This window comes from Antechinus flavipes, chromosome 3 (assembly GCF_016432865.1).
Source record: "Antechinus flavipes isolate AdamAnt ecotype Samford, QLD, Australia chromosome 3, AdamAnt_v2, whole genome shotgun sequence".
NCBI lineage: Eukaryota > Metazoa > Chordata > Mammalia > Dasyuromorphia > Dasyuridae > Antechinus > Antechinus flavipes.
This window is the reverse complement of record NC_067400.1, coordinates 583,572,772-583,600,236: the sequence shown is the minus strand read 5'-3', so window position 1 is coordinate 583,600,236 and position 27,465 is coordinate 583,572,772. Positions and strand designations below refer to the sequence as shown.

General features: G+C 42.5%; 1 protein-coding gene across 1 annotated transcript in view; it reads left to right on the top strand.

The window, feature by feature from the left end:
* Positions 1-7,542: 7,542 nt before the first annotated feature.
* ALPL (alkaline phosphatase, biomineralization associated) overlaps positions 7,543-27,465 on the top strand; it is a 50,130-nt gene continuing 30,207 nt past the window's right edge. Inside the window, exon 1 of the mRNA XM_051988313.1 lies at positions 7,543-8,014. The gene's annotated coding sequence lies outside the window, so the exon portion shown is untranslated. The remainder of the gene's footprint in view (positions 8,015-27,465) is intronic.

Below are 27,465 nucleotides of genomic sequence, written 5' to 3'. Positions count from 1 at the left end.
ATCTCTTCGATAAAGAGTGCTAATTCAGTTTCAATTGATCAAAGATGGACAGAAGCAGCTACACCCAAAGAAAGAACACTGGGAAATGAATATAAACTACTTGCATTTTTGTTTTTCTTCCCGGGTTATTTATACCTTCTGAATCCAATTCTCCCTGTGCAACAAGAGAACTGTTCGGTTCTGCACACATATATTGTATCTAGGATATACTGTAACCTATTTAACATATAAAGAACTGCTTGCCATGTGGGGGAGGGGAAAATCGGAACAGAAGTGAGAGCAAGGGATAATGCTGTAAAAAATTACCCTGGCATAGGTTCTGTCAATAAAAAGTTATTTTAAAAAATAAAATTAAATTAAATTTTAAAAAAAATCCAGGAGTTGGAGAATTAAAGTTGCCATGGTCAGGGGCAAACGATCAGCTGAATGGGCAGCTGATCTGTAAGCCTACTTCCCTTCACCTGGAGGGAATTCCCTTTCATTTAAGAAATAACAGAAACCCCTTCTAGGTCCATGGATAGCTGGTAATCATGGTTTTCTCTGCATACTTAATGGAGAATTGTTTGGCGGTTAAAAATCCCCTTTCTGTCCATGTAGTCCCCATGATCATGCAAAACATGAAAACCACATGTGAAGTCGGTATAGATCTTTGATAAGTACACAAGGGGTCTAGGATTGGGGTTCCTGAGATCCCAAGGACCTAGCCCACCTTCCATTAACATACAATGTAAAAGGCTCTAGGCAGATTAGTTTAGCTGTCAGAATCCTAAAAAAAAAAAAAAAAAAAAAAAAAAAAGGACATTAGCCTAATCAGGGCATGATAACATTGTCTGCTTTCTCTCAATGAACAAAAGGGAAAATGGGAGTGACCCCAAATATTTGGGAAAAGTAGCTCTTTAGATAAAGAAACTCTAACCCCAGAGAACAAGAGAGTTAAATGTTATGGCAGCAACCAGAAAGTCCTCCAGGGCTGGGCTGCAAATTAAAATATCTATATATTTGTATCTATTTTATATCTTCCTCTGATTACTTGTTCTAATTACAATATTTGCTATAGGAGGAAAAACCAGGGACATGAATTACTTGAAGCAGTTTTATTTCAGGTAACTGTCCTAATTTTTAACAATTCCACCTTAAGTTGGACTCAGGAATAATCAGGTCAGTTCTCATTGAAAAGAACACTATTGGGAAATTGAGTCAGAAGGATGCTACCTTCAGCAGAGGCCAAAATCGTCCTTCTAATTCATTTCCAGATATTAACTTCTACCTGTAACAACTTCTTTGGAGTAGCTTATGACATATTCCTTTCAGATAGTGTATCACTGACTTGGTGATCTATAGCTCTCAAGGATCATAGTAAGAGATTCATCCTAAAAGTTCACAGCTTATACAGCTTCTCTTTCATATTAAGTAGATGGTTCTACGTTCAACATTATACATATCATTTTGCTTTTAAAATACCCAATACATAGAAAAATTCAAAATTGCATATTGTCCATAACAGAAACATTTCTGAAGGGACATAGGCAAAAACTATTATTCTCAGAGTCCCTTTAAATAATAGTACAACTTTAAGATGACTCAATATATCAATTAAAACTCATACAGAATATTCCATATAAAAGAACCTTATTGGAATTAACAATTTCCTTATTCTTTAAAAAAAAAAAAGTGTTAACTCAACTTCCTCCAATTGAGGAGTCCTTGTAAACTTTTTGGAAATAGTCCTCTCAATTTATCAGATCAGATTAAAATTCTGCTCTAAATTTTTGTGTTATTATATTCCTTTAAAAGGAGACCATTATGCACTTAAACATTAAATAATTTGCTGAAGACAGATGGGATACCTTAGTAGAAATAAATCACCTTCAGAAAACTTATGGTTCCAACAAACCTCTTGGAAGTATCTCATGGGGTATCTCCTTTTACCTGACAAATGGCAAATTCACTAGGAGCTTGCGTTTTTCTGTCCCCCATTTTCCAACAAGCCATTTTCCTCTCTCTTTCTTCCTCCTCTCTTGCCATCTCTTCCCCTGTCCTATCTCTATCTCCTCCCGATGCCTACGTACTTGGTTCCTTCTCTTCTCGAACTAGATGTTCCAATTAACTATTAATTGCTTTTGCAAATCAGTCTGTCGTGTTTCTTGTCTTTAAATTATTTTTTTTTAAACTTTAAACTTTAAGATTTGCAATTAAATGATTTTGAACCAAATTTCATAAAGCTTACACATATATCCAGCAGAGCTGACAAAATTTTAAGGCATAACTCATAATGTTTACAAATTACCCAATACTTCTAGAAAGCAACATACTATCCAAGTAGGGAGATACAAACATGACCTCCTACTGACACTTTGTTTTAATAACCTATATTTTAACTTAAAACCTAATCAAATACAGCTTTAATTTCCAATAACATAAAACTGCTTTGCTATCATATCTCAAATAACAAATTTCACTGAAACTATCTTCATTCTCTCTTCACTCTCTACATGGTCCTCCTCCTCTACTAGGTCCCAATTTAATTGAATTGCTTTGGAATCTTGAAATGACCAATTGCCAAATTCTAGGATCATTATTCTCAAACAGAGTTTTCCTGATGTTCCAACTTTGGTCAGAGTTGGAATCTACAGGAAAGTCAGACCTTTCTCTTTTTTTTTTTCCCTAACAAATTCTAGCTCAGATATGACAAAAATATTCTTCACAAAGACACAAACACAGACAAGATTACATGGAAAAGGCCATCCCTTCCCCACTTTCTCATATACAACAGAAATACCTAAATACACTTGTTTTTCCTTTTTGTTCTGAAGATTTGAGTTGGATTGCCCCCTCTCAGAGCATCTGATCTCATGCCCTGGTCTCCAGCAAAATGCACAGTCAACCCCCCAAGGGTGACTTGGCAGATCAGGGTCAGAAGGAATCGACTACCTTCCTGGCCAACCACATAGTGTTACTGTCCTGTGTCTTCTAACAGAACCCCTTTTCTGGCCCTTGCCCCTTAATCTGGATCATCCAAGGCTTGATGCTCCCAGGGCTACCAAAGGACACTTCAAGGACACATTAACAGACAGTCCCCTCGTGGATTACACAGGCATAAGTTACCTGGCTCTCTCTTTGAAGACTTGTGTGCCTTCTGTTTGTATCTGTATTCTTCATTGAGAGGGAGGCTGAGAATTTGATCACAAGGTCCTTCAGAGAAAACCCAACCTGGCGCCTGCCTAGAATCAAGATTCCAGCCATCTCTCTGGGAAGACACAGATCCCCGGCTGATGGATAAACAGCTGATGGATCCTGGGTATATCACTTATTTGCCTCCAAAACAAAGACTGGCCTGGGGCAACAGAAAAATTTCATTCAAGTCCTGTGACAGATCCTAGAAGAAGAAGAAGGGAAGACAAAAGATGAAGTCCATTGTGTGTTAGCAATTATTATCTGTTCCTTCTGGAGTTTGTCAATGCCCTCCTCACCCACTTCTATGGAATTCCCTGGCACATTCTGTAGAGCAATTTGGAACTATGCTCAAAAAGTTATCAAACTGTACATACCCTTTGATCCAGCAGTGTTTCTACTGGGCTTATACCCCAAAGAGATACTAAAGAAAGGAAAGGGACCTGCATGTGCCAAAATGTTTGTGGCAGCCCTGTTTGTAGTGGCTAGAAGCTGGAAAATGAAAGGATGTCCATCAATTGGAGAATGGTTGAGTAAATTGTGGTATATGAATGTTATGGAATATTATTGTTCTGTAAGGAATGACCAGCAGGATGAATACAGAGAGGACTGGCGAGACTTACATGAACTGATGCTGAGTGAAATGAGCAGAACCAGGAGATCATTATATACCTCAACAACGGTACTGTTTGAGGATGTATTCTGATGGAAGTGGATCTCTTCAATAAAAAGAGCCTTAATTGATCAAAGATGGACAGAAGCAGTTACACCCAGAGAAAGAACACTGGGAAATGAATATAAACTGCTTGCATTTTTGTTTTTCTTCCCGGGTTATTTATACCTTCTGAATTCAATTCTCCCTGTGCAACAAGAAAACTGTTCGGTTCTGCACACATATATTGTATCTAGGATATACTGTAACCCATTCAACATGTAAAGGACTGCTTGCCATCTGGGGGAAGGGGTGGAGGGAGGGAGGGGAAAAATCAGAACAGAAATGAATGCAAGGGATAATGCTGTAAAAAATTACCCTGGCATGCGTTCTATCAATAAAAAGATATTTAAAAAAAAAAAAAGGAATTCCCTGGCATTTCTTCTTCCCTTTTCTCTGCTTACTCAAATTCTCCCTATCATTGTCAGAGGCTGTCTTGTTAAGCCTTCCCATTTTGCAGACGAAGAAACTGAGTCCTAGAAAGGAGCGACAACTTGCCTAAGTTTACATAAAGAGTAAGTAACAGAGGTGGTATTGAAATTCAGGAGCTCAGCCCCAAAGACAATGTTCTTTTCACCTTAGCTCAAAGCCCTACACTATGGGGAAGCCTTTCTTGACTTCTCTGTGGTTTAAAGAGATCACTCCCATGTTACTCAGTCTTGTCTTGTTGTAAGTGTTTCCTGCTAGTATTTTCTCCCTCACTAATCCATCTTCTTTATTATAAAAGGGTTGGGTTTATTCAAAGTATGAAACAAATACTTCCAGTTACTGGTCACTTGACACAATATTGTAGATTGGTAGGGAAAGCTCTCCTAATCACTCTCCTTTTTGTTTTGATTTTTCTCTCCCAATATGATTCATCAAGAAATGTGTATTTTAAAAAGTTAGTACACATATAAAAAATAAAATGAAATACATGTGTGAGAAAAAAAAAGAAAAATAATATTCTTAGAACTGCATAGTGAAATGACCATTCCTTTTTATTAATAAAAAGCTAGCATTCTTAGTAAAATGATTAGTTATCCAAAAACCAAGGCTCTTGAACTTTTTAAGCATTACAATCGACTTAGCAAGTAGGAATAGTTGGAGCAGCTAGATGGCACAGTGGATAGAGCACTTGCCCTGAAATCAGGAAGACCTCAGTTCAAATTCGACCTTAGACCCTATTTTCTAGCTGTGTCACCTTGGTCAAGTCATTGGGCAAGATCCCAATCGACTCAGCCAAAAAAAAAAAAAAAAGTTGATATTTATATAGTATTTGCTTAATATCAGATTACATACATGTACAGACTTTACAGTTATTATCTTGTTTGATCCTCACAGCATCCTTGGCAGGCAGGGGGTGTTATTATCCCCAATTTTTACAGATAAAAAAATTGAAGTGTTGACTTATCCAGGGTCACACAGCTAATTAGTATCTGAGTCTGCATTTGAACTCAGGTCTTCTTAACTCCAAGCCTGGTGGACCATCAACTAAGCTAAATGATATCTAAGGTTCCTTCCAGCTCTGAAGTAATCTTTTAAGGTCCCTCCCATCTGACATTTTCTGCTCTTAAGACTCCTCCCAATTCTGACATTTTGAGATTTAAAAAAAAAAAAAGAGCTTTACTGTGATGGAAAGAGAATTAAATCAGGAACAAGAAGCTGTAGTTTTGACCTTTTAGGGGTCTTCTCTACTAGAAACAGGATGTTTTATTCTGGCTACATATCAATTCAACTTTGTTCCCTTCCTATCATTTAACAGTGAACCCTCAACTTTTGTTTGGGAATTTCTATTTCTCATTAATCAGTAAATACTTATCAAACTCCAATTGTGTATGAGGAAGGCACTAGACTAGTACTGAGGCCAGTACAGAGCAGTTTGCTGAAGTGAGAGGATGAGGACTTGGAATCAAACCCCACCTTTAATCAGCTATCAAAGCAATCCCAATAGACTTTGGACAGAAAATGCCATCAGCATCCAGAAAAAGAACAAAGGAGACTGAATGTACATCAACAAACGCTATGTTTCCTTCTTTATTCTGTTTTTTTTTTTTTCAGAGCACTTTCTTTTTTTTAATTCTGTTTTTTTTTTTTTTAATCTCTCCCATGGTTTTTCCCTTTTGCTCTGATTTTTCTCTCCCAACATGATTCATAAAGCAATGGGTTAAAATAAAAATAAGTAAATTTACCAGCCTTATAGCAAATCACTCCACCTATGTGACTCCCTTTCTTTAGCACCATCAATTGTTGTAAGAAGATATTTGTGGTGCTTTCGATAAGGGAAGTTATAGAATGCTCCCCCATCTCCCCCCATTCCTCCGATCTACAGGGTTGCTGAATACTTCCCTCCACCCTCAACCCCAGTCAGAAAGACCAAGATTCAAATCAAGCTTCGGGCACTTAGAAGCTGTGAAACTTGGCCAAGTCACTTAATATTGTGTCATCTGTAAAAAATGAGCTGGAGAAGGAAATGGCAAACCACTCCAACAGCATCAAATGGGGTCACAAACAGTGGCCAACCATTGAACCTCAACAAAACTCCAAGTCATACAAATGCAGTCATTTCCCACCTCTCTAGATTTCATTTTCCTCAGTCCTAATCCCTATGCTGGCTACTGACTTTATGATCTTAGAGGATTCACGGATGTCTCTGAACAGTTTCTGGGTCTGTAAAATGAGATTAAACACGGCTATTTCTAAAGAACCTTCTACATCAAACATTCTATGCTCTATCACTCAATCCCAACATTCAGAGATTTACACACTCTTACTCTAGGCAAACAGAGCTGTTGGGGCTGCTGACTCGGGTCCTCAAACTTTTTAAATAGGGGGCCAGTTCCCTGTCCCTCAGAATGTTGGAGGGCCGGACTATAGTAAAAACTAAGACTTTGTTTTGTGGGCCTTTAAATAAAGAAACTTCATAGCCCTGGGTGAGGGGGATGAACGTCCTCAGCTGCCGCATCTGGCCCGCGGCCCGTAGTTTGAGGACCCCTGCTTGCGTTTGAACCTTGCCTCCATTACGGACCAGCCGTGTGACAGTGGCCAAATCGTTCGACTTTCTCGGGCCTCAGTTTCCTTATCTGTAAAACTAGCTCTTGACGATGGTTTCCCTCTCTCGGTAACTCAGAGGAAGAGCCTTAATTTGGGGGGAGGGTTGTCCTGGTTTCCAAGTCCCCTTACTTTCTTCTCTCCCATCTTCTCCAAAACTTGGTTTTCCCCAAGCAGGAGATGAAATAAAGGGGAAGAGATCAGGGGGAGGAAGTGGGCTGGAGAAGGCTGAGGGGAGGTGAGGGGAGGAAGAAAGCAGGATCTTTGAGAAGGAAGAATCCTGAGTGGGAGGAAGGAAAGGTCGGAGGTTGTGAATGGGCGAAAGGGGAGAGAGCCAGAAAAGGGGAGGGGGAGATCACGTGGCTTAGGGCTGCAAGGAAGCCTAGAGAATTTCGAGGTGAACCGATTTTCCCCATCTCTTAGAGAGCCGAGTGCGGAGTCACGACTTGATGCCATTACCCTCATTCGCACGCCAGGGGTTTCTGAAGGAGCTGGGCAGGGGGAGAGGCCACGAGTGGGCTGCGGGGTGCAGAGGAGGGGGAGGGGAAGGGGCGCAGGGCTCAGTCGGGAGAGCGGGTCCTAGGGGAGGATGGAGGGTGCGGTGCACCGACATCTCGGCAGCCCTGGGCAGGACTCGGACGGGAGGCTGGCCTCGGCTCGGTGCCAGCGCTCCCCCGCCCGCCACCCCCGCTTCTGGGCGGCAGGGGGCACTCGGAGCCGCGTGGCTCGGACAGCTCCCGGGCTTCCCTCCTCCTTATCCTCCTCCTTGTCCTCCTCGTCCTAGTCCTCTTCCTTCTCCTCCTCTCCCTCCCCCGCCCCCTCCTCCTCCTCCTCCTCCTCCTCCACCTCCCTCCAGTCTGGGGGCGGGTTGGGGGCGGAGGAGGGGGCGGAGGGGGCGGAGGGGAAGGGTGGTGAGGGGCCCAGCGGCTTTCCCATCCCCTGGGATCGCTGCCTTTAAAAGCTTCGGGGGAGCGCGGACTGGGGTCATCCGCTCTTGCGTGCAGCCCGGCGCCAAGGGGACTCTGAACTCCGGACCCAGGACTCCCGGCTCCCCAGCTCCTCAAGTTGCACGAGGTCGGCTTCCAACTCCGGCAAGAACAGGTACGGCTGGGGCCTCGGCGGCCCCGCGGCGGCCCCCGCTCCCCGAGCCCCCGGGGCCCTTGGGAAGTTTGGGCACCTCCGCCCGGTGCCGGCTGCGCGGGCAGTGTGCGTGTGTGAGAGTGTGCATGTGTGTGAGAGTGTGAGTGTGAGTATCTGCGTAAAGGCGCGCGTGCTGGGGAACATACAGCAGCCACGCGACAGCGGGGACCGCGCAGGGCAGGGGGGGCAGGGGCGGCAGAGCCTGGGGGAGGGCTAGGGCTGAGAACGGAGCCCGCGGAGGCCAGCGCTGGGCAACCTCCGTTTTACAATTGGGGAAGTCGAGCATGTAGCGAAGCCGAGATCCAAACCCGATCCCAAACGCCGGGCTTTTCCCGCTATCTTTGTCAGCCCCCGGGGTGGGGGGGGTGAGCGGTGCTTGCAAAGCCCTCTCTGTTGCCCGCAAATGAGTTCTGCTCCCTCAGCGGGAGAAAGCTGTGCACAAAGTAGCGAAATAAGCGGGTAACTCGATGCTCTGCCAGTTCCCTTCGGCTTTTGGAGCCAGTGACGAGCAAGCATCGGGAGGCTGGCGCTGTGTGGGTGGTAGCCCAGCTGGAGGGAACTGGACCTTCCCCAAGGCTACCTTGGGAGGTAGGGCCAAATTGAACTCGCCACTGGAGGCAGCGACTTCTCTTTCCTCCTCCTCTCCTTCCCCAACCTGAAGCTGAGGTTTTCCACAGCCTTTTGGCTGTTCCCAGAGGGTCTGGGTCTCAGTTTCCCCATCTCTGTAAATGAGAGAATTGCTTAATGTTCTCCTGGGCTCTGACCCTCTGTGTGTCTCCAGTCTTAGAACACTCATTATCCTAAGAAAAAGTTGGGATAGAGTCCTCTTCAGATGTTTTATATCGCAATACTGTCTAATGTGGATTCTAAAGATGACTCCCATTTCACAGAAGAAGGAACTGAAAATCGGATTGCTTTGTTCAGTGAGCCAGGGCATTGAAATTTAGCGAGCCTACAACCAAAGGTGTTTTGTTTCTTGTAACTACCTGAATTCACTTGAGGGTGGAGATACCAGTCAGTAAATATGGGGTAGAGATGGATTAGAGGTAGAACGCTTTCAGTTCCACTGTCTGGAGCCACCAAGAACTCTTAGAACTAAGTCAGCCCTTAATGTCATCAGGGAGCTAAGTCTGAGAGATGGGGCATCCTGGCTGTTTTCATTTTGGAGATGGGGAAAGCAGAGGCACTTTATCTCCTGAGACAATTTTCAAACCTAAGTCTTGTTCTAAATCAAGACTATTCTTCACTGAGAGAATGTAAACTCTTTGAGAGAAGAGATTTTTTTGATGTTTTCCCAATTTCCAGTTCTTAGTATACATTATGTGCTTGATAAATGCTTGTTGGCCACAGCTCCTTAACAACTGAAGAGATCTAATCCTAAAAGCCCTCCCCAACTGATACCATCTTCCCTGATTGTTACTCTGTTCTGAGGACTGAATGAAAAGGAAACTACAGATAAAAAAGGGGTGTTCCCTGATGTCTGGAATCCCCTTTGTGTTTTTTTTATGCTCCCCTCCTCGCTGAAAATCACTGTCTTTCCCCATCTATTCTTGCCAGGCCAGGCTTGCAGTCCTAAAGCTCTTCCTCCTCCCCTGTTGTCTCCGGCAATTCTGTTGTTTGCCCCTTTATTTCCCTCCCTCATCCTCTATCCTTTTCAGAGCCTCATCACTCCCCTCCTTTCTCTCTCCCCCCTGCTCCACTCCCACCCCTCGCCCCAATATATATACCCCAAGTGGCCAAAGACCTGGAAATGAACTCGGCAAACCCTCATTTAAGGCCTGGAGTTTTTTTTGAGCCAGGAGCAAGCTAAGGAAACGGCTTCTGCCACTGAATTCTTCCAGCCAGCCTTGTGCCAAATGAGATGGCCTGAGCTAGCTGGCATGGAAAAACCAGGTCAAGAGCATGTCAGTGGGTGATATAGTAAAATTTCATTCATTTGCTCTGTACGCAGAGCCTGGACAACTGCACGTCACATTTATTAGCTCAAAGGATATTTCTCTTGAGGTTCGGAGTTCTGGGTAAATGTCCTTTGACACAAATCAGCTCCAAGATTGGAAGCTCTCTTCTCCTTCCTTGAGTTCTCTCATTCCCCAACAGCTTCTGAGGCTAATTGGGTATTCAGCACACAAGAAGTCAGGATACATCAGAGGATTCCTATTGAGTGGAAAGCACTGGAGTTGGAATCCAAAGACCTTGATGAATTCCTAGCTCTATGACAAATACCGAAATCTTGTGCTTTCTCATGAACAATCTAATATGGTTAAGTTAGAATAAGAAAACTTGGAGCTAAGGGAACTCTGTCTGATTCTCCCATTTTACTAATGGAGGTCACAGGCCATTCGTGGCTCCCCTTCTTGACTCTAAAGATAATGAATGCCCTTTTACCACCTGATTTCCACTGCCCTCTAAGGATGTTCTAAGTCAAAATCCTTGGAAGTCTGAACACTGTTAGAAATTCAGATTTCAGAGTTAGAGCTATCATGAATCATTCAATAATGGTTCCCTGAATTGACTGGGCATCATTTGTTTCCTCAATGTCCAAGCCTTTTAAATCAAAACTATTCAACACCTCCCAATCCTCTCCATTTTGTTTTTCCTCCAGCTCTTACAAGATTGCTTTTCTAGCTCCCTTACCCCTACTTTATTATATATTATAATATAGTTTGGCTGGGTTTCATCCTCATTTTTAGAAATAATTCAATAGCTCACCTTTGTATCCGACTTCTCTCGCCTTCTCCCCATTCCCGAGGTGCTAATGAGCAGCGAACTGACCAAAATGTAGACAAGCAGAGCCTGGACTTTTGTCCACAAAATAGGACCTCCTGACCATTCCAAACTCTGAAGGATGGCAGTTGGCTTTTGCTTCTCATTAGCAAAGGATTTTCAGCAAGGCAAATAAGACATGGTGAGGTGGGGTTGGGGAGGGGGGTCAACAGATCATTAGTTGGGCATATCAAGGTGTCCTTCCCTTCTGTGAGGTAATAAAGCATAGTAGAAAGAGCACCAGGGTCAGTGTGGAGAGGGTGGTGTTCTAGGTTTGATCAATATTGACTGAATGGACAACTTGAAGAAAGGCCATTAAGTCTGAGCCCCCATCCCCCAATTTTACAGGTGAGGAAACTGAGGCACTTGGGGGTTAAGTGACTTGCCTAGGATTCCACAACTAGTGTCTAAGGCAGCATAGGGAATGCCCAGGTATTCTAAGATCTTTCTTTTACCCATCCCATCTCCCCAATTATCTTTGTAAAACCTGAAGCCTGGGAAAGAAAGAGAACTCAGATTCTCAGTAGGAAATTAAGAGGTTGCCACAGGAATGCTGAGCTGGCCTGACATTGCACGTTCACATCTGGAATTCCCTTTTTCTTCTTCCCTCCCTCTCTTCATCTTTAGATGTGCTCCTGCCATTAAGTCCAAGGTCTTGAGGGCTGGTGGTTTGAGGCTCTGAGTTTACTCTTGGCTCCTAAATGGTGGCCATTAGCTGGCTGCTTAATTCCCATCATCCATCCCCTCATGACTTGAATCCGTGAACACATTTGCTCTTGAAACACTCAAGTTTTCCATGTTGGAATTCTCAACCTCCATGTGATATGTAAGCCTTTGTTTGCATTTCTCGATGCTTGACAAAGTTAGGGGAAAAACTTGAAGGGTTAGGATTGAGGGGGAAGGGGTAGATGAGGAACAAGAAGTCAAACCAGATGTGTTTTCGTCTAACTGTAGGATGGTGGTTATAACAGCCCGGGAAAGCCAGCTTGCTTGCTGAATTCCAGTAACTTGAGTTCTGGCTTGACTCAAAATTGCAGTGTTCCTTTGGGGTTGGCATGGATTTTAGTTTCTTCTCCTCGTTATTATCATCATCGTTATTATTATTTCACATTCATTTGGGACCTCAGGATCTGGGCATTTGAATTCCTGCTGGCCCCAAAGGCTTCCAAGAGAATCGGGCAGCATGGGAAGGGTGGGATTTTCCAGGTCAAGAGGCTGAGAAGGCAGAACAGAGAGGTCTAAGATTTAGATCTTCCAGAGGTTATCTGGCTTGAATTTTTCTTCAGCAGCATAATTTCATGTCCCTGCCCTTTATTCTATGAAGGGAATATTTTTGAGCCCCACCCAGCTCTTGTATTCTTTTGCTTCTCTCTGCCCTCCCCCCACTCCAAAGGGTTCCAAATAAAAGAAAGCAGTTTATAGACTTGAATCTGATTGAGTCCTCCATCCAATACAGTTGGATTCAATCATTCCAACAAGAACATCTATGCTTAGCAGGATGTCAGGAATAGTGGGCTGGTTTTATAAACATGGAGAAATGAAAATGAATTACAATTGTGCAATCAATGAGAAAAAACTTCTTCTAAAACTTATTTTCTTCCCAATTGGAAAAGGGGTGGGGAACCCCACCGTACAACATGGGCAATGATTAGTCCTGTTTAAAAAATGTGTCACGTCTTGAATTTCAACCCTTTATGTTAGGAGGTAATTTCATATTTCATATTCATGGTTAGTCATTGCATTGACATGGTTTGTTTTGTTCTGGTCTAAGATTTTTCAGTCATTTTAGTAATTTTTGGTGTATTCCGTGCATCAGTTCATACAAATCTTCCCAAGGTTTTCTGAAATTATTCCATTTATCATTTCTTACAAACACATTAGTGTTCCCTTATTACAGAACATGATTTTTCTTAAGCCTTTCCTCATTTGATGGATACCCATTTGGGATCATAAGCGGTGTTGCTGAGTTGGAACATATTTCCATAGGTTTTTCTAGAAGAGCCACACCAATTCAAAGATCTATATTTCAATAGCACCTGGTCTGTTTTACGCTAACCCTGCTTAGTGGTCAGACAATTTTTCAGGCGTGTCTAACTCCATTTGGGGTTTTCTTAGCAGAGACACTGGAGTGGTTTGCCATTTCCTTCTCGGTTCACTTTGCAGACGAGCCAACTGAAACAAACGGGGTTAAGTGACTTGCTCTTGATCACTAGCTAGGAAGTATCTTAAGCTGAATTTGCACTCAGTTTTTCTATTGTTCTATTGTGTTCTATTGGCCCAAGCAGGACCTGCCCAGTCCTTCCTTAGAACAATATTGCAAATTGAAGACAGTGAGATCTTATCTTCAAAGGTGCAAAGGTGGTTAGTAGAGGATATCAGTTCTAATCACTGAAGGGGAGTTATTTTTAGTGTATCATGCCTCCAAGAGGGTGGAGGTATCTTGATTCTGAGGGCTTATTGATTAGATACTAGAGGAGCTATACTGGGGGCCTGAGTACAAATCTAAAGAGAGGCTGGCACCTTTCTCACTCTTGATCCCCAAACTAAATGCGGACAGTCGCTTGTCACCCTCTCCAGGCTGCATTCTAACTGAACAATCGTGTAGTGACTACCAGTCAGGTAACACATTTCTAATGAGGCTCTATGAGCCTGGAGGGGAAGAGGCAGGATTCTGCCCTAATTTTCTCCATAGTCAGTATCTGATTCAGCTAAAGTATTAAGGCTTTTCTATGGGCAAAGTACTGTACTAGATCCTGGGTATAACTGAAGGATAGAAAGAAGACTTATACAATAATAACAACAATATTTCAAGAGGGAGAAAAAAATGTGCTAATAACTCTGGGCAGTGTCTCAGCTTTTGCTTTGAAGAGTCATCGATTTTTCCAGACTGGGAGAACATTCTGTATTTGAGGGAATTCTTGGTTTTCTTCCTTCACTTTCCCTCTTCCACACCTTTGCTTTATCCCTCCTATCTGGAATACACTTCTCACTAAATACCATGATGATAATTCTCCAGGTCAGCTACATGACACAGTAGATAGAGCACTGACCCTGAAATCAGGAGCCCTCAGAGGCTTAAGCGTTCATAGCTGTGTGATTGACCCTAGGCAAGTTACTTGACCCCAATTGCCTCAGCAAAAATGATTATTATTGATCAGTCCACCAACAAGTGTTTTATTTTCCCTCCTTTTTGCCAGATGTTCTGCTAGCCAAAAAAAAAAAGAAACAATATCAGGATTCATAGCCTATTGGTGTAGCATCTAGAAGTATAAACAGAATGAAAATGTGTGAGGATTCTAAAGTGCTTTCTTCATGATAGTCCCATTTCCCAGAAAAGGAATCTGAGATGAAGTTCTCCAAGCCCTTAGTCCCTTAAAAGTGTCAGAAATGGGGTTTAAAGAACTCTTCCCTCCTTCCAGATTCTAGGCCCTCATTTTGCCATTGTCCAAAAATAATCTCTCCTGGTATTCTTTCCCTGGTGTTTTGCCTGGCTTTCCCTTTGCACTGAGTCCACTTTCTCTTGTACTAAAGGTGATTGTATATTTTGTGCACTCTTCCTTATAGGAGATGACCTCTCCTTTGCTCTCATGTTACTTTGCTATTATCCTAGGTATTTATGTGCCCTTCCCCCTGTTGGGTTAAACTTGAAACTGGTTGAACTTTCCCAGCTTTTGGAGCAAGTACAATGTTTGAACTATTGAACTGATAAGGGATGGCACATCTCGACTAAGATTCTGCTGAATCTTCCCTCTATTCCCCCAGGCTCATCGGGTGGCACCCAGTGAGACTAGAAGTGGCTGGTCATTATTCTGGGATGCAGCCTTGAGGGTGTCAGCATTTAGTTTGGGGGAACTGTTTGGGGGTTAAGAGTGAGGTAGGTAATGTGTGACCCTGGACAAGTCACTTAACCCCAGTTGCTTCAGTGAAAAAAAGTGAGAAAGGTGCCAGGATATATTTTGAGTTCATTTTATTATCATACTTCAGGGCTCCCTCTACAGTATCTGTGGCATGCTAATCATTATTAAGCACCTACTATGTGTCAAGACACCTGTATCCAACCTGTGAATAGATATATGAAAGATACTAGATGATTTGGAGGAGGGAAGGCACTAAAAGGGGTAAGGGGTAAAGCCTCTGTGGAAGGGGAGTGCGTGAGATGAGTTGTGAAGGATTCCAAGCAGAAGTGAGAAAGAAGTGGATTATTGATGCAGTTGCCAGTCATTGAGGTCTTCATGACCTCATTAGAGGTTTTCCTGACAGATGCTGGAATGGTTTGCCATTTCCTTCTCCAGATGAGGAAACAGACAGAGTTAAATGTGCCCAGAGTCACACGAGTAGTGTCTGAAGCTGGATTTGGGCTCTTGAGAAGTCTTCCAAACGGAGGCTTGCACTCCAGCAGCTACTCCATCTAGGTACCCATAAACTGACGTAGGGGACAGCAAACTCATGGCTGTAAAAAATGGTATGTCTTGTATAAAATTTAATAAGATTGTAGAGCAGTAAAAGGGGAGTAATTTAGCTGACATTCATGCAGCGTTGTAAAAGGTTAAGCTTCCCCAAAAAGGTAAAGATCTGAGCTTGAATCTAATTTACAAAATTTTAGGCTTAGTCACATTTTTAGGATGGACAATTCCTGAGACAATTTAGGTGACTTGCCCAGGGTCACACAGCCTGAAAATGTTAAGTGTCTGAGGCCAGATTTGAACTCCTAGGTGCTCTATCCACTGCACCACTTAGCTGCCTCTTTAGATTATATCTCTCAATAGACCAGTCTCATTTTTGTAGATAGGGAAATTGAGGTTGACTAGTTCATGTACTTTGTATTGTTTGCATTCAACTGTGGTTCTGAATGGAAGCCTGAATCGGAGAAAATGTCTTTAAAAGCTTTAATTTTGCCTCCAGGGAGCTTGCCCAGCTAGCAAAGAGATCAGATAACCATAAAACCCAATAGGAACATCCAGAAACCAAGAGCTTTAGAAGAGGAGGGGGAGAGAAGGGGAAATCATTACTGACCCCAAGGGAGGTCAGTTTCCCAATTGGGCATTTGAGCTCCTTTTGTTCATATCATTTCATTCATCAATAGTTCCCCCTTCACTTAACTGTTTCATATAGTAGGGACTTAGTAAAAAGATACTGTTTGAAAGAATGGGCTTCTAATGCAACCATTCCCCTTCCTCATTTTACAGATTGGAAATTAAGGCCCCAGGGAGGGAAATCTCTTATACTCAAGATGTGAATGAAAGGTCATTTCCCTTTGTAAAAATGGTGGGTAGTGTAGGAATCTTGAGACCTCAGAATGTCAGATTTGCCCCTGGAGTTTGTTAGATAAGATACCTGGACCTGAATGATCAAGCCAATTCCTGATACCACTAGGCCCTGGAGATCATTCCAGGAATACTGTACGCTGAGAGCTTGCCCTTGGGCACAGGCAAGGGATCACAGCCCAAAGAAGGGGGTAAAATTGACCATCAAGAGCTACAGCCACGGTCTCCATGGGCACTGCCCGTAGACACGGGGCCAGAGAAGGAATGGGCCTGGCATTGGCAAGATCTGAGGGTAACAAAAAGCCCTTTTTGCAAGAGAAAGATAACCGGTAGCACGTCCCCGGCACTAAAGAATCCTAGGCTTTCCAGAGTTGTCCAGAATCATGCATTACACTGAAGGCACGGTGGCTGTAGATCATCGTAGCAAATTAGATGCTACCTTCTGACAGGCTTCAATTAAAGCACCAACTGCTACTTGTTGTTGCCAGACCAGTGATATCAGTTCTGCTGAAGGATTATCATTGGCGGCTCCAAAGGGGGCAGATCTGCTTCTCTGCTTCCATGCAGAGATTTACTAAAATTCGCTAAATTGTATAATACTAAATGTATTAGTATTATATATATTGTATTATACAATTTTATATATTATATATATTATATTTGATACAATCTCCTAAATTTGGTTTTCCAGTAACTAGTTGACCAGGCAAAAAAACCAGTTCAAACCGTATGGCTATAATTAATCCTATTAACAATGGAGCTAATAAGAACATTAAATTAGGAGTTCATAATCCACCTGAGACTTCAGAGAATTTGTTTTTATATACCACTTGTTTTATAATTTTGCCAGGCCCCTTTATCTGATGGATAATGTCACTGATAGATTGAAGGAGGAGTCTTGAAGGATCTGTGAGGGTTTGGAAAATGAGTGTCTTCCTCAAAATAGGAAAAAATGATTTGAAATCTTTCTTTACAATTATTGTGATTTTTAAAATCATTAATCCAGTTTTGAGAAATTATTATTAGAACATATTAAACCTATATTCCATTAAAAACATTCATATATATATGAATCTATAATTTTATTACTTTCTCAGTTTGCTTTTTCCTCTGAGGCCATTGGGATTAAGTGACTTGTCCAGAGTCACACAGCCAGAATTGAATTCGGGTCCTTCTAGCTGCCCCTACTCCATTGTATTCTTAAAAACTTATACATCTTGGTCTTATCTCCTTTTGAGGACAGATATCATACTTGGGATCTTTCCTGCTGTCCATGGTAGTCAAGCTGTGATCAGACTAAGAAAATTATTAACTTTGTTAATCATCCAACTGTTGAGCTAGAGCTGGAGCAGTGAACTATTGGCTCAGCCATTTACTACCTGGGTGAATCCAGGACAAAACTCCGGGCCTTCATTTTCTCATCTACCCCATGAAAGAAGTAGAAGGTCTCCTTTCTGGGGGCGTCTTACTGGTTTACTTCAATAAAGATTTCAGCCCGTCATTAATGTGCGAGACACATACGCCATAGTATGTAAGCTTCTTAAGGATGTTTATCCATCATTTAACACTATGCCTTGTAAGAGTTGGAACTGTGGGAATTGGTCCCAACCATTTTGGAAAATATGGAAGAGATAACTAAAATGGCCATACCTCGGGTTCCTGGGGGATGCACGTATCCCAAAGAGGTCAATGGCAAAAAGAAAGGCCTCGTAGGCAAACAATTGGAGCATGTAAATAGTTGTAGTGCAGGAGTATGTGTCATATTAAGTTTAAATAATCTAACCCAGCTCACACTTATAATGTGCATTAAATGTTTCATGGCCCCAGTGGACAGTCTGGGATGGCAGACATCTCTTCTGAGGCGGGATTTCACTTCAGATCTCAGTGCTCTTTCCCCCTGGCTGGTGGACTTAGCTGCACAAAAACAGGCTGACTTGGGTCTTGGTTCTCGTAACATTCATGAGTTTGCTTTGTTGGAACAAGGAAGCGCGTTTCAGCAGGGACAGCGTCAGGGGAACTCGGGTAGTATTCCTAGACTACATTAGTCAGCTTTCTTCCTCCAAGGGTTGATGCTGAGGAGTGTTCCATGAGTAAAGGCCAGAAGAATCCAGAATATCAACCCTGCTCATCTTGGGTGACTTACACCAAACTGCACATTCCCAAGGGGCGCTCAGTCGTGGTGGGCCACGGGAGCTTTGTTGTAGGATTTGGGGGGGATCTTCATCTGGTCCAGTCCCTCGGCCAACAGAGGTAGTACCTCGCCCATGTTCTCACAGCAGAGCTAGATTTTGCCTGGAGTTAACTCTGTGCCTCTTATTTGATGTTAGGACAAAGAGGACTATGGCAAGCTGAATGGCAGAGGTGGTAGAAGGAAAGGTCCAAGAAAATGGGATTGTTTGGGGGTGTTGAGTATGTGGATGAAGTAATAGGGCAGGAATGGCTGGGATGCCAGGGAGGGGCAGACTACATGAAATGTTAAGGGTTCTAGAGAAAGGAATGTGAGCCAGGCTTGACTTCTCCAGAATCCACCTACTAATCCCTCTCAAGTGGCTGAGCCAGAGAAGGAAATGGCAAACCCCCAGAAAACCCCAGATGGGGTTGGACATGACTGAACAAACTACAGCTATAGGTGCTGTGAGGACTCACAAGCTGGTTCTATTTGGAGGTCTGAACAATCTGGGGGAGGGGGATTCTGTTCTGTGTAAACCATCAATTTGGATAATTGGAGCCCAGAAACCTGTTTCCTGAATCAGCTGAATAATTGGTCTTACTCTTGTCTTCTTCCCGGGCCTGTGTGAACACAGACTTTTATCTTGGGCTCCCAGAGCAGGGGGAGAATACCACTTCATCAGCTCGCTCCACAGAGAACTTGGCTTCAAATGTTGGTTGGCGTAAAAGCTTCCTCTTTCTGAACCTAATCTCCCGAGGCTGTAGCAACTGCTTCCCTCTGTCTGAGGAAGCCGTTTCCCTTCCTCCTTTGGGGCGATACCTTTCCAGCAATCAAATGTCTGCGAGCCTGGGCTCGGATCCAGCCTTGTAAGGTTCAAAATGCGTACGCACAATGGCGTTGTCAACATTCTGGGCTGGGGCAGCAAGCCCTCCTGAGCAAATGTCACAGGTCCAGTTACAACTGCCATCTTGCTCTTCTTCCCAAGCAAAAGTTGGGGTTAGGATAGGGGAGAAAAGGGAGAGCCACAGGCAGAAAGAACCATAAATGTGAGCTTATTGATGGCAATCAACACACTGAGACGACTTCTTCCTGATGTGGTTAGGACAGCTGAGGTAATTTTGACTGTACCTGTATACTATGCCCCAGGCAAGAGGCAGCTTCATTGTGGTACACTGAACAATATTGGAGAGCAGAGCTGCTCTGGGTGGCAGCAGGAAATGCTCCCTTACACCAGTTTTAAAGATAAATTCTGGGTGGTATGGGGGGGAAAGGGCCTGGAGTTTCAGGGAAGGCACAGCTAGGAAGCAGGATGGGCTAGGCCCAGGGCATATCCTTTAGAGCCCCATCTCTTAGCTTCTCACTAAAGGAGTTCAATTCTCAATTAGCTTCTCAATAAAGGAACTCTAAATTATCATAGCTCTGGGACAAAAAACCCTGCCTAATAGCAGATGATCTGATGAAAACTTGATATAAAAGATGACATTGAAGTTGGGAGTGACCTTAGGATCTATACCATCAGAATACATGTCAAGACTAAAAGTGATCTAATACATACAGACTGTTAAACCATTCCTCAATTGAGGCTATGAACAAGCAGTTGCCAGAAGAAATCATCAAATCTATAGTCATGAAAAAATACACTTAAAACACTATGCAAAGTACAACAATTCTGAGGTATCACCTTATTCACATGCTTATTATCAGATCAGCCAACATGATAGAAAAGAAATGGTGGAGGGGATATGGAAAAACTGGGACACTAAAAAATCGTCAAAAGAGTTATGAACTGATCCAACCATTTTGGAGAACAATTTGGAACTATGCTCAGCAATAATACCATTACTAGATCTGTATCCCAAAGATATTATAAAGTATTTAGCACCTGGTTTTTTCATTGTTAAAGAATTTGTGGCACATGATTATGGAAAGGGGTTTATATATAGCACCTTTTTTTCCCCAGTGTTAAATAATTGAGATGCCCACCAATTGGAGAATAGCTGGAGAAATTGTGGCACATGATCATGATGAAGGGAAGACGGGGAAGACAGCTAGGGACTACAATGGATAGAACAGAAGGTCCTGAGTTCAAATGTGACTTCTGACACTTCTAGTTTTCTGAATATTTTCTGAATATGAACAAATGGCTTAACTGATTGTCTCAGAAAAAATAATGAAGGGATTTAAGTGAACTGATTTGCACAGGATCACAGAGCTAGAAAATGCCTAATTTGAGCTTGGGAATAAGTCTTTTTAGTTCTAATAATTCTATGAATTATTCCGAGAAGGGATCTTAAAAGGATTTTTTTTTAAACACTTGTTAACATGAAGGGATTGACCTTGATTTTTATTAGCTCTCAGCTCAATACGAAATGTTTCCCTCAAAGGGATGTTCTATCAAGTATCCCAGGTTCCTTCAGTTCCTCTCACAGAAGACTTTGCAAAGTCTTCTTCCAGAACTAGAAGTGGCTGGAGTGGGGAAAGGCTTCAAGAGGAAACAGAAAGGACAGCACAGAAGGACTTGAAAGGAGATCAGCTCTGTAACTTGAGGAAACCATTTCTCTGGAGAGACATGAAAGTTTTCTTTATCCCATTTGGAATTCATTTGTGGTTTGGTTGAACATACATTAATTACTTGGTCAATGATTGATGCTCATTTTTAACTGCCCTTTTGGTCATCCCTGGAATGTAGAATCCTAGAATTTTTAGGGCTGGAAGTGACCTCAAAAAAATGGAATGTCATATTAGAAGGGTTTGTACAACATAGTAGATTCTGGCTTCACCTGCTTTCTTTCTCAACCACGACCCTTCTGAGCAATTTATTTGTTTTGAGTTTCCTTTTTTTTCCTTTTACATTTAATGGTATTTTTATTTTTCCAATTACATGTAAAGATAGTTTTCAACTATCTTTTTTATAGTATTTCGGGTTTCAAATTTTTCTGTCTAAATAAATTCCTTTCCTCCTCATTCTCCAAGACAGCAATCCCATATAGGCTGTACATGTACAATCATGTTAGACATTGCATATTAGTCATGTTGTGAAAGAAAAATCGGAGCAAAGGGGAAAAACCATGAGAAAAAACAAATTTAAAAAAAAGTGAAAATAGTATATTTTAATCTCCATAATTCTTCCTCTGGGTGTGGTTGGCTTTTCCAACACAGATCTTGTGGAATGTTTTTTTTTTTTTTTTGATAAGCAATTGCCCAGAGTCGCACAAGTAGGAAATGTTAAGTGTCTTGGACAAAGTGTCTTTGAACTCGGACCCTCCCAACTCTAGGACTGGTGCTTTGCCATTTAGCTACCCTTGCCTGAGCACTTTTTTTATATGCTGGGGAAACAATGACAAAAGAATAATAATGTTTTTTATATATTAGATAGATTGGAGATGCAAGAGTACCACTAACCACTGGGAAGATGAGGAAGGGTCTCATGAAGGGGGTAGTACTTGACTTGAGGCTTGAAGGTGATATCTTGAACTGTGAGATGGCAAAACATTCTAGGAAGGGGAGGGCAACCAGTATAAAGGCCCCGATTTATCACTGCACTAGCCTCCATCCCAATATTTAACTGAAATTGGTTACCTGTGATTTTTCATTTCTTGATTCTAAAATTCTAGATTCCTGAGAGTCTGCTGACATTTAATCCCTCTTCTTGGATTCTTCCTTAAGAGACTCTCCTAATTTTCCTCCAATCTATCCACTACTTGGTCTACTAAACCTTCATCCATCTCCTGCCCACTTAGCATATTGTTGTCTTCCTGGTATCTTCATCTCTCCCACCATCATCTCTACTGGATACCCTTTCCTTGGCTGTCCAATAAGAATCTCCAATGTACTTGTCTTTCTTCCTTTCTCTTTCTCCTTTCTGCAAACTGACCTTGATCTTGACCCTGTCATCTCTACTGCTTTTAAATCTACATAAATAAAAATAGGTTTGGAATTTTTTGAACTTGCATGATCAATTAGAAAGTACCAGTGGAAGACGTGACTTATGGAAGTGATTTGTACCATACCTTCCCATACCTAGGTATACTGCATAGGTATATACTAGGCCTCCTGTTCCACCTATTTCCCGCCACCCATAACACTCCTATTTTGGGGTTTCTTTTATTATCCCTTTCTGTTTATTCAAGATCATGTAGTTGATAAGACATTTTTCATTTCTCACGGACAGTTCCCTCTGTGCCATTGTGAAAAAGGTATTTCTCTTAAGAAACGGGCACTTCCTTGTTTGCAGTTTTTAGGAGCATATTTATCTAAGCTTCAGGTAGGCTTGATTGTCATTTATGAAAGCTTACTTAATTCCTTGGCCATTTTTGGAAAGCACCTGGATAAGGCAATTCATGGTCCAAGAATGCTTTTGTGATGTACTAGAGTGCAGGATAGATACTCAATGTTCTATCACAAGTACTAAGTCATCTCTTCTAAAAAAGGAGAAAAAAACCTAATAATTAACAAAACTAACCAGCACTCCAACTGCCTTTGTCATTATATTCCACACCCAAAGCCCCCAGCTCTCCAAAGACAGGAGGAGGCTGGTTCTCTTCTGGGACAAACTTGGCCATTATAATTACATGTTCTGTATTTTCACCTAAATAATTGAATACCTGATAGGTTGCCCTCTATCTTGTTTTGGAATCTCCAGCACTTTAGTTACAGCAGATACATAATATCAGTTGAAAGGGAATTGTTGAATTACAGCTACTTAGATGCAAAAGGCACCTGAATCACATTGAACCTTGGAGCTGGAAAGATCAAAATGTGTTACCAGATAAAAAGGCCAAATGAAATAACCTGTTCTAGAGGTCCTATAGACAGGGGTCAGTCTGGACTAGAAACCTGGGTTTCTGGTTCACTCTGAGCTCTCCTTCAAGGCTAAGTATAAGAATGTCCAGAGACTTGCTTAAATTAAGGATTGACTAGAATTGACCCTTTTTTTGGGAGTGGAGGATGATAGGGATGGTATTAACTAAGAAAAGAGACATCAGGTTGCCAAGAAGCTATTCTGGTGGATAGTTCTGCTGGTCACACTGGGGGGGGACGTGTCTTTCACTTTGACCCTCCTCTGAAGGTTGCCCCCAGATTTGGCCCTGTTGAAAGTGAAGAAGGGATGAGAGACTGTCTCTTCAAGCTATGCAGGAGACAGCTTTTCTGGAGGCTAGAGGCGAGGCAGTCCAAAGTCAGGATAAGGACTGTTGGAGGGGTAGCAAGGAAAAGTGGGGTTTGAAACTGGAGCTTCTGGAATCAAAACAGGACTCTTTGTCTCCATTCATTTGTGCTTTGGTCAGGCTGTTGACCCGGACCTTGGACTGAAAGGGCTGTGAGGTTTCTCCCAGCTTGGATATTCTTATACTAAGGTCCCTTCCAACTTGGATAGAAGAAGGCGTTAGGTCTCGTGAGGAACAAAGGTCAGGATAGTCACAGCCAGTCTGGCAGGCCCCCCTGCACACCCTCATTTAGACCCCACTCCTATTTCCATCCTCATGTGAGAACAGTCCCTGGGAGCCAGACAGCATCAACTTCCCTGTGGGTCAATGGGCCACATTCTTTGACCAGTGTCCCCACAGGTTGCGCCCCTCCCATTCCCCAGTGTTCCCCAGTGGCTCCTGCCAGGCCTCCAGGAAGTTTTCTTTTTGATAGGAGGAAATCGGGAAAAGTCTGATTGTTGTTCATCCCGATGACCATATCACACCCACTCACACCCGTTTTCTTGGCAACTTTGCTGGGGTGGGTTTGCCATTTCCTTCTCCAATGAATAGTAAACAGAAGTAAAGGGATATTCCCAGGCAGCAAGTGTTTGCATGTGGTTTGAACACAGGCCTTTGGTCCACAGTGCTCTGTCCACTGGGCTACCTGGGTACTTCCACCTATGACCCCCTTAGATGAAGAAAACCTCCCAGAGAGAGATTTATTTGCCCGAGGTAATAGAATCCATGTCAATGGGTTGGACTTCTATGTAGGTCATTTGACCTCAAGGTCTTTGTTCTCCTCATTATACAATACTATGATTATGAAATTCCATGCTCATTTCCAAGCCCCTTAAGGCTGAAGCATTGAATGGGAGGCTCTCGCCTTCTCCACCACTATCAAGAATGTGTTGTACACAAGCAACAGGTGACCATCACCAAACAGGTTGAACTGCTTTCCGGGACAAATCCCAGTAAATCACAATATCTGGGTGTCCTGATCAGCAACTACAGCTATCTGCACTCGATGGCGAGCACCCAAGGAGCCTGCCAACTTCTGTGCTAATTAAAGCTCCATGAATGCCTTTTTCTTTTAGGACTAATAACTTTTGCACAGTCAACCAGTTGGAATTCATTCTGTGAAAGGATGTCAGAGACTTGGGTTTGAAGCCTGGCTCTGACACTTATGATTGTGTCCATGATATCAGCAATTTCATATCTCTGGGCTTGAATTTCTTTTTTTGGACTAGATTACTTCTGGTCCAGTTCTAATGATGCTTTGTTGTCGACCAAGGTTACATAGACAAAAACATGGTTCCTGCCCTCAAGGACCTTACAGGGGAAGATGCAACAAGTGCACCATTTTAACAGGGGGGGAGACTATATTAGTAACAGGGATGATCAGGAAGGAACACTGGAATTGGGGGCTCAAGAACCAGGATTGAATCTACCATTGCCATCCTGGGTAAATTTTGGGTTACTTAGCTTCCCCTGAGCTGTCAAGTTTTTTTTTTTTTTGTTCCCCATCTTTACTTCGCCATCTTGGCTCTGGTTTTATTGAACTAGATCCTAGATCTAGTAACCCCACTACAGGTTAAAATCTGAATTTAAAAGGGGGGAGGGAACAGAAAACCTCTCCAAGTAGGGTCAGGTACAATGATACTAAAATTACTAAATGGATGAAAATATTTGTTAAATGCCTACTATGTGCTAAACTCTGTTAAGCTCTGAAATAGTAAGAATAGAAAAAGTGAGACAGTGACCTCAAGAACTTCTAATTGAGGAAGTAGGAGTGGTGGCCAAGGAATTGGTTAGATTGGAGCCTTAGGGAAGTAGATTGCATCCTTTCCAAGAACAGAGGCAGAGTTAATTTGGATATGGCTTAAGAACTAGAAAGAATGGCATTGGAAAAGAGAATGGCACTGAGGTGGAGGGATGGCAGGACTGAGGCACAGAACAGTCAAGAAGGGAAGCCTTGCTTAACATAGTGAGCACCTGAGGCAGCTACCTGGAAAGTTTCTGGTAATGTGGGCTAGGCCCACCAGAACAAGTATCCCTGCCCTCCAGAAGGCCCTGAGCACTTGTACATCATAGTGCAGTAACTCCAATAATGGCATTTTAAGGTCAGAAGTCAGGAGATAGGGGCTCCTTGTCCTGGTTTTGCCATAGCTCACTAATAGACCTTAGACAAGTAACTCTCTGGCTGCAGTTCTCATCAGTAAAAGATGTGGACCCTAGATCATCCCCTAGATCCTTTTCATTCTAATTAGTTCCCTTCCAGCTCCCTTCCAGGGCTTAAAAAGAGATCTTCAATGATAGCCAGGACCTAGAACTCTTTAGAAGTGAAAGAGTGGTATGGAGAAATTAGAAGCTGAGTCAGACAGACTCTAAGCATAGTACAAATAACCTGTGTTGCCCTTTGGTCAGCATGTTTTGGCTGTGGTTAAGGGTTTTTGAGGGGAATCGGGGGACAGATATGGGTTCCTACAGAGGAGATTCCCTCTCATTTTATCCTTCAGGGATTGACAAAGGGTTCTTACTTTGCTTTTTTTATTGACATAACTCATGCCAGGGTAATTTTTTTTACAACATTATCCCTTGCACTCGTTTCTGTTCCGATTTTTCCCCTCCCTCCCTCCCTCCACCCCCTCCCCTAAATGGCAAGCAGTCCTATATATGTTAAATATGTTGCAGTATATCCTAGATACAATATATGTGTGCAGAACTGAAGTTCTCTTGTTGCACAGGGAGAATTGGATTCAAGGGTTCTTTCCAAACAGAAACACATTGTCTGGGGTCAAATATTGCCATTTTCCAAGTGGAAAAGTTGAATGGGGAGCAAGAGTGACTCTGAGTAAGTTATTGCTATTGATGTCCAGGACATCACCCTAGCATCCCTCTTGCCCTGAAAGATCCCTTCTCCCTTTTTCCTAGAATTTCCATTTGAAAGAAAGTACCAGCTTCATCCCTTCTGATCTCCCCTCCTTAGACACAGGGACTCTTTTTCCTCAATTTTGTGTCTCCAGCACTGAGCCCAATGTTGCTTTGAATGTCTTAGCTCTAATATTCTATGTTCTGAGCCCCCTTCCATCAAAGGAGGAGATTCACATATTTTCCTCAAATCCAGATTTTAAATTTGCCTCCTTGGGACACTCCAAATATCATGTGTCAGGCCATGGTCCTCCTTACAATAACCCTGAGAGGTAGATGCTGTGACTATCACCATTTTACAGATGAGAAAATAGAGGCAAACAGATGGAGTAAGGCTAGATTTGAACTTCCTGACTTGAGGCCCAGGATTGTTCACTAAGCCACTTAGGTGCCTTTTCTTCAGGTTTAAAATTCCCACTTCTTTCAACTGTCTTCTTAGCTGAAATCTGTATTGAAGATATTATTCGAAGGTAGAGCAATTAGAGGCTCAGTGGAAAAAAATCTAACCCCAGACAAGTGACCCTAGGCAAGTCACTTCACTTGTCTTCATTCCTCATTTATAAAAATGAACTGGAGCAGAAAATGGCAAACTAATACCTTTGCCAAAAGATTCAGACACGACAGAAAACAACTAAACAATAAGATTATTAGAATAGTGCTGCCATTGCTGAAGGAAAAAGAAATGAAACCAAGGGAGAGAGGGGAATGGGGCAGGGAAAATCATGGCGTCTCAAAATGAAGTAGCAAATAGGAGAAACAACTAGAAGATTGACTGAAGAGTTTGGAAAGAGAAAAGTAAATCTATTCTTTTTAAAAGATGCTTCAAGTTGGATTAGGTGTCCTGAACTTTCTTAAAATTTAAACATGCAAAGGAAGTGGTAAGATGGCACCTGTGTTGGGAAGATGATGCTTTTTCCAACCCAAATACTAAATACTTATCTGTAAAAAGGATTGGGAGAAGCCATCTGGGCCAGTCATAGGCAATCTGTATCTGGCTGTTGGACCCAGATGGCTCTGCGGAGAAAGTGAGTCTGACTTTGCATAGCCCCCCCTCACTTAAATTCAAGTTGCTGGCACATGACATCACCTCCCCGAAGAACA